We start from the raw sequence: 8,311 nt of genomic DNA, 5'->3' as shown, positions 1-8,311 counted from the left end.
TGTTTTGATATAGATAAATGAAGAGAGAGAAGGGAGGAAATAATAGAGGGAATGAATGCAGAGCTTTCAGAGTGAAGGTACTTTATCCAAACAAGAACCAAACACATTGAATGTATAAATTAAGGGTATTTGAGAGGGAAAACCATACAAAGAACTAGAGACTACATTTTAAGGGAAACAAAGAAACTTCAGTGTAATTGAAGAATGTTGAGAATATGGGGTATTATGTAACAGGAATGTGAATGTTAAGCAGAAAGCTAGTTCTTGTAGAGTCTAGGGAGAATGCAGAGTATATTTGGAAGATAGTGAAAAGTCTTTAAGTGGCATGTATGGTTAGTACTGCTGTGTGTGGAACAGAGTCAGTAAGAGAGAAGATGCAGAATTCTCAGGTAAATGAGGTAGCTATTATAAGAAATTATTGAATTCTTTATAGTTTGGATATAGAGAGACAATAAGGACTTGCTAATTGATTGAGTGTTCATATGAGAAAATAAATGAAGAATAAGTCTTAGAAGTTTTGCCTGAGTTACTAGGGAGAATATATAAAATTCACTGATGAAGTGTGTGTGTATGTGTGTGTGTGTGTGTGTATACATGAGCAAGCAAGCAATGATAAAGGATTTTTTCTGAAGTTTTCTTAGAAAAGTGTCTAGATACATTACTCAGATTGCTCATAGGCTAATTAAGTGATTTATTATATTTTCTATTTTCTTATTTTTATAATAATTATCAAAATCATTTTGACTTTACATTTAATTTGTTTTTTAATAATAAATACAAAAGCAAAAAGATAATTGAACAGGTAGTTAAAACAACTTTTTCATGAATGATGTACATCACTCTCCTCCATTTTAGAATAATCATCATCACTTTAAATTTGACACTTTTTAATCCAAATTCTAAATTTCTATTTTGGATTTCTACTGAGAAAACATGACCTTGTACTACCTATGCCAAGTCAAAGTTAAAGATTATGAGATATCAAGTTCTACAAATAGACTTAGAAGAGAATGAAAGAGCAACTTTGGGTTCTTGTAAATGGGGAGTGATGCTAAGTTCAAAGAGTAGAATATTTCTTCCCTTAGTTCTGCTTGAAAAGGTAAGAAATTTATTCCCAGCATAAACTTTAAAACAGACAGGAATCATTGTCTTGTGCCATAATTCTACCTTTCTCTTAACCATACACTTTTGGGTATGTCACTTAATTGCCCCAAGCTTTAAACTGATAATCTTGAAAATGGGTCATGATTTGTTAGATTTACCTCAAGGTCCTAGGTGTTTTTGTCTGTCTTAAGCAAGGAGTTCATGCAAACTATTCCTGAAACGTGAACAGATAATTGAAAAGGTAGGTAAAACAACTTTTTCATGAATGATGTACATCACTCTCCTCCATTTTAGAATAATCATCATCACTTTAAATTTGCCATTTTTTAATCCAGATGAACTAATGGCAATTTTCACCTTTAAGCCTCAAGGCTGTTTGTTTGTTTGTTTGTTTGTTTGTTTGTTTTCCGTTCAGGTTGCTGTGTTTAAAGTCAGGGGAAGTCTGCTATACTCATATCCAGTTTGGAAGGCAAAACAGGCAATGCATATCACTGGCCATTGTATCTATATAGAGGAAGCTTTCACCTTAAAACTCATCTCTGCCTGTTCTTAAGTAAAACAGCAAAAGGCACCAAATGTCCCCTCTGTAAGTTAATGACCTCCCAAGAGCAGCCCCAAACACACACCATCTGGAGAGAGACAAAAATCACACAAAGCAGCCTGTGATTTCCACCCCAGGGGAGAGCACACTTGTTAGGTTATTATTTCCAGGATGGAAATTGACCCCCTGTTGATGCCTTGTGTGAGGGTGGAGTTTATTTGATTTTCATTTGCATGTGATTAGTCAGACATAAGCTAAGTCAAGGCAGTCTTCTCCTAACAAAGGAAAGTTATCAGGAGGAAATTTTAAACCAGAGACAAGCCAACTCTAAATGAGATTCTATATTGTTTAATTACAGCTACATCCAGTGCAGCATATACTTCTTAAGTTGGTACAGGGAGATTTCGTCTATTTTTTAGCAGCTACCAAATTATGTTAACAGAGATTCTTTCAAGTCCTAGATCCCAATATGCCTGCATTATCTACAGCTGATCATTTGTCTTACCCATAGTTTGAGTAAATTTACCATCAATCATTCAATCCATCCCAGAAAAGATATTACAAAATTGATGAGATGATTTTTCATTTTCCTTTTGTGTCCCTTTCACTTGCAACCCATCCACGTGTTTTCCTTTTTTTTTTTTTTTTTCCCTTTTTTTTTAAGCAGATACCCAGGACTGGAATTATATATACAACCTTGGGTTCAGTAGGAAAGTTCCTTTTGGATATTTGCATTTTGGAGAATGAGATGGTGTTAATAAAAGGTCAGACATATTTCTAACTGTGAAGAAGAGACTTAAAAGTCTTTTTAACCCTGATCATCAGTCAAATTATATTTCATAAGTAGGACAACTACATTTCTCCTACTTACAACATTCTAAACACTGTGCTATGTGATTTTTGTACAATCTTCTATTTGGCTATTAAACATGTGTATGGTATAAGTATGATGCTTCTACTTTCATAGTTGAGAAAACAAGCCTAAAAGGATTTAAGTAGATACTGTGAATGATATCAGATTGTTTATGCATGGAGTATAAGACCCCAAGGTGAAATCTTCTAATCTTTGAAATTTTCAAATGATAGTAAGTATATTCACAGTCTAGGACAGCAAACTAAAAATGTTAATTAACTACATTAAATTTTAGAAACTTATCTGGAGACCTTCTAGGATTATATAGTAACTCACATAGAATGAGGGCTGACTTCTTCTGGAAGAATTGAAGAGATACTACTTTCATATATGATTTTTATTTTCTGTACCACATTGGGAAGAGGCCAATTTTATTTGATAATATGCTCAGTGACATATGCATCTCCCACTTTTTATTTATTTATTTTTAAAATATTTTATTAGTTCTTTGAGAATTTCCTACTGTGTATTTTGGCCACAATCATTCCCCTCCCCCTGATGTACCCTCACCACCCTTACTTCCTTACCCTCTCAACTTCAAGTCCAATTTGTTTTGGCAAACTTCTTTTGGGTGTGGATCCTCCCTGCAGTGTGATTGATATACCAGGAGTCATACCACTAAAGAATACTGGCTCTCTCCCCTAACAACTATCATTTCCAGTGCTCCTCAACTGTCAGTAGGATGTTGTGCCAACTCTCCATGTTTGCATATTGTGTGGTTTAATCTTGCCTGGACCTCATGAGTTTGTCACAATCATAATGACTTCATATGTACAACTTCCCTTTAGGGGTCTGGAAATCGCTGTTACTTTAAAGTCATCTATCACCTCTGGCTCTTATAATCTTCCTGTCTTTTCTTCTGAGATAAACTCTGGGCCTTTTGAGGAGGGATGTGATATACACATCTCATTTAGGATTGAGCATTCCTGGATCTTTTTATTCATGTTGACTAGTTGGGAGACTCTGTTAATTGCATGGAGGGCAAGAAAATTTTTCTCTGATGAAGGTTGAAAGACACCCTGATTCAATTTATACTTGAAAACCACTTTACTATTTCATAAGTCATTATGTATATGAATGGTGTATAGACAACATTTGAGCCCAGTACACAATCTCAAATGTCATTCCACAGGAGTGATCCAGATTTTTTTTTTTTTGACACAGTCTCTTACTGGCTCACTAGACTGGCTTACCAATGAATTTGAAGTATCCTCCTGTCTCTGCCTCCATTGTGCTAGGAATTCAAGCATACAGCTTGACACCTGGTTGTCTCCATTGGTGCTTGGGATGGAAGTAAATACCCTTGTGCTCACATGGCAAACTACCACCAAAGCTGTTTCCCAACCTATATAAATACTTTTATATATGTTATTCTGAGATATGTGGTATGGTAAAGAGTAGTCTCCTGTGTACAAAAAGAAAAGTTTTCTGAAGTTAGGTGACAACTAAATCAAAAGGCTAATCAGAGAAATGATGTAGTCAGAGAAATGATGTAGGATATTTAGTATACTTACCCAATATCTGTGATTTTTTTTTGTGTGGGTAAATTAAATCTAGAATCTTACACATACGGTACTGGCTAGTTTTACGTGTCAATTTAACACTAGCTTGAATCCTTTTGGAAGAAGGCAGCTCAGTTGAGAAAGTGCCACCAGCAGATTGACCTATGGGCAAGCCTGTGTGGTACATTTTATTGATTGATGATTGATGTAGAAGGGCCAAGTTCATGTGGGTGGTGTCAGCCCTGGGCTGAGTGCTGTAAGAAATCAGGCTAAACAAGCTCTGGAGAAAAAAGCCAGTAAGTAAGTAGCATTCCTTTCCTCCCTGGGTCATTTTTGGTTTTGGTGTTGTTTTAATCACAGCAATAAAAATCCTAACTAAGATGCATCCTAAATGAGCACTCCACTGTTGAGCTACATTACCAACTCTGTTTGATTTTATCTTTCAAATGTGAGACACCAAGTTCTAATGGCAGATGCCAAACAGTTCACATGTAACCAGTTGCTTAGATAAATAGACACATAAGGAAGTTGGGAGAAATGGACAATAAAAGAGATCAACTTTTGAATTTTCCTAAAGACTGAAATTGACCTAAGTGTAATTATTGTGAGTAAATATGGGTGTCATAGAGGTCAAAATCATAATTCCACATGGAAAAAACTATAACCCAGAAAGGTGTAATGGTTTGGCCAAATATATAGGGAGATAGGAATAGTAGCAACGCCCTGGTCAGAATTCAAATCCTGTGCATCACTAGAATGTAGCACTAACTCTAGTGGGATGTTGAAAGAATATCCCAAATATCTCTACTTGTTTCAGCTTTTGAGGATACTATTTCTACCAGTGTAGAACAGATGTTTTCAAAACATCATACTTACAAAATATATGTTGTTTCAATATAATACTGAGGCTAGTGAAAATACTTGTAGCATCAATGTGTTTTCCAGATTGAGAGCCAAAATATTATTGAGATCATATATTTAAAATATTGCTTAAAGAATCTAAATCTACTTCTATTCCTCCCAAATCTACTTTGATTAAAAATTTTATACTGACCTTTAATGACATTATTAAAGGTCATCCTCTGAAACTCTTAGCTCCTTTTCCAAAATCAACACTACCACAGGTTAGCTCATTAAACTCAACTTATATTCTCAGTGATCCCTTGTAGATATTAGGAAAAGAATGGATATAGTATTGGTTTAGAGAGTAAACCCTGAAAACATACATGCAAGTAATGTTACACAGACAAGCAACATGTATTTTTGTAGTTAGAAATATATACATATATATGTGCCAAAGAAATTAAGGAAAAAGTAAGGCATGGATTTAAAATGCATCAAAGAAAATGGGAATGTTTGGAGGGATGAAACTAAACAGGAAAATGAAGTATTTTTGTTATATTTTCAAAAGAAACTAAATTAAAAAGCAAGCAGTTATAATATTATACTTATAATTTCAGTTCATATGAGATGTGACCAATTATAATCATCAAGAATAGTATATGCAGAGTAAAAGAATGTCATATAATTAGTATTTATTAGTATTTCAATAATCATAACTATTAAAGCCATCATAATTAACACTTTGCACCAACCAACCACCTTTCATCCAAAGATCGTAGTTCTTTGTGATCATTAATTAATTACATCACACTCCCACCAGATAGAAAAATACCATATCATCCCTGCCTCCTACTAAGGAAGCAAACACAGATTGTGACTACCCTCCAGGCTGTATCCCAGCATCACAGTCCAAGAGTGAATTTTACTGAGCAAGCTCCCATCTTCTGCATCTCTCCTTAGCTACATTGCTTGTGTTCTAAGCATCCAAGTTTTCAGTCTTGAAATTGTCAGTAACTGGTAGTCATTTTAGGTATATAAGAATTTTCCAATGAAACTAATAAAATTAAGACCACATGAATATGATAGTATGTGAATATTTCCCTGAAATTCATTTCTAAAGCTTTTTTCCCTAAATGTCACAACAAATAAGACTAAAGTCTATAATCAATTTGTACCTACCTTGCCTCCTCCTCTAAGTTTTCATAATTACATCATATCACTGTTTTTGCATTATTTTACTTGCTCAGTTGCTCTTTGGTGTTTACAACTATGGGTCATCTGTGTTCTTCTGAAATGGGGTGTGTTAAATAATAGCTGAGAATTAAAAAATATATATTTTAAAATTAGCAGCAGTAAGGAAGCTTAAAACAAATCTTTTTTATTTATTTATTTATTTATTTTGGTTTTTGGGTTTTTTTTCTTTTTTTTTTATTCGATATAATTTATTTACATTTCAAATGATTTCCCCTTTTCTAGCCCCCCCACTCCCCGAAAGTCCCGTAAGCCCCCTTCTCTTCCCCTGTCCTCCCTCCCACCCCTTCCCACTTCCCCGTTCTGGTTTTGCCGAATACTGTTTCACTGAGTCTTTCCAGAACCAGGGGCCACTCCTCCTTTCTTCTTGTATCTCATTTGATGTGTGGATTATGTTTTGGGTATTCCAGTTTTCTAGGTTAATAACCACTTATTAGTGAGTGCATACCATGATTCACCTTTTGAGTCTGGGTTACCTTACTTAGTATGATGTTCTCTAGCTCCATCCATTTGCCTAAGAATTTCATGAATTCATTGTTTCTAATGGCTGAATATACTCCATTGTGTAGATATACCACATTTTTTGCATCCACTCTTCTGTTGAGGGATACCTGGGTTCTTTCCAGCATCTGGCAATTATAAATAGGGCTGCTATGAACATAGTAGAGCATGTATCCTTATTACATGGTGGGGAATCCTCTGGATATATGCCCAGGAGTGGTATAGCAGGATCTTCTGGAAGTGAGGTGCCCAGTTTTCGGAGGAACCGCCAGACTGATTTCCAGAGTGGTTGTACCAATTTGCAATCCCACCAGCAGTGGAGGAGTGTTCCTCTTTCTCCACATCCTCTCCAACACCTGCTGTCTCCTGAATTTTTAATCTTAGCCATTCTGACTGGTGTAAGATGAAATCTTAGGGTTGTTTTGATTTGCATTTCCCTAATGACTAATGAAGTTGAGCATTTTTTAAGATGCTTCTCTGCCATCCGAAGTTCTTCAGGTGAGAATTCTTTGTTTAACTCTGTACCCCATTCTTTAATAGGGTTGTTCAGTTTTCTGGAGTCTAACTTCTTGAGTTCTTTATATATATATTGGATATTAGCCCTCTATCTGATGTAGGATTGGTGAAGATCTTTTCCCAATTTGTTGGTTGCCGATCTGTCCTCTTGATGGTGTCCTTTGCCTTACAGAAACTCTGTAACCTTATGAGGTCCCATTTGTCAATTCTTGCTCTTAGAGCATACGCTATTGGTGTTCTGTTCAGAAACTTTCTCCCTGTACCGATGTCCTCAAGGGTCTTCCCCAGTTTCTTTTCTATTAGCTTCCGAGTGTCTGGCTTTATGTGGAGGTCCTTGATCCATTTGGATTTGAGCTTAGTACAAGGAGACAAGGATGGATCAATTTGCATTCTTCTGCATGCTGACCTCCAGTTGAACCAGCACCATTTGTTGAAGAGGCTATCTTTTTTCCATTGGATGTTTTCAGCCTCTTTGTCGAGGATCAAGTGGCCATAGGTGTGTGGGTTCATTTCTGGATCTTCAATCCTGTTCCATTGATCCTCCTGCCTGTCACTGTACCAATACCATGCAGTTTTTAACACTATTGCTCTGTAGTATTGCTTGAGGTCAGGGATACTGATTCCCCCACATTTTCTTTTGTTGCTGAGAATAGTTTTAGCTATCCTGGGTTTTTTGTTGTTCCAGATGAATTTGATAATTGCTCTTTCTAACTCTGTGAAGAATTGAGTTGGGATTTTGATGGGTATTGCATTGAATCTGTATAGTGCTTTAGGCAAAATGGCCATTTTAACTATATTGATTCTACCGATCCATGAGCATGGGAGGTTTTCCCATTTTTTGAGGTCTTCTTCCATTTCCTTCTTCAGAGTCTTGAAGTTCTTGTCATACAGATCTTTCACATGTTTGGTAAGAGTCACCCCAAGATACTTTATACTGTTTGTGGCTATTGTGAAGGGGGTCATTTCCCTAATTTCTTTCTCAGCCTGCTTATCCTTTGAGTATAGGAAGGCCACTGATTTGCTGGAGTTGATTTTATAACCTGCCACTTTGCTGAAGTTGTTTATCAGCTGTAGGAGCTCTCTAGTGGAGTTCTTTGGGTCACTTAGGTAGACGATCATGTCGTCTGCAAATAATGATAG

Source organism: Apodemus sylvaticus, chromosome X (assembly GCF_947179515.1).
Source record: "Apodemus sylvaticus chromosome X, mApoSyl1.1, whole genome shotgun sequence".
Taxonomy (NCBI): Eukaryota; Metazoa; Chordata; class Mammalia; order Rodentia; family Muridae; genus Apodemus; species Apodemus sylvaticus.
The sequence above is the reverse complement of the archived record's forward strand: the minus strand, read 5'-3'. Positions refer to the sequence as shown.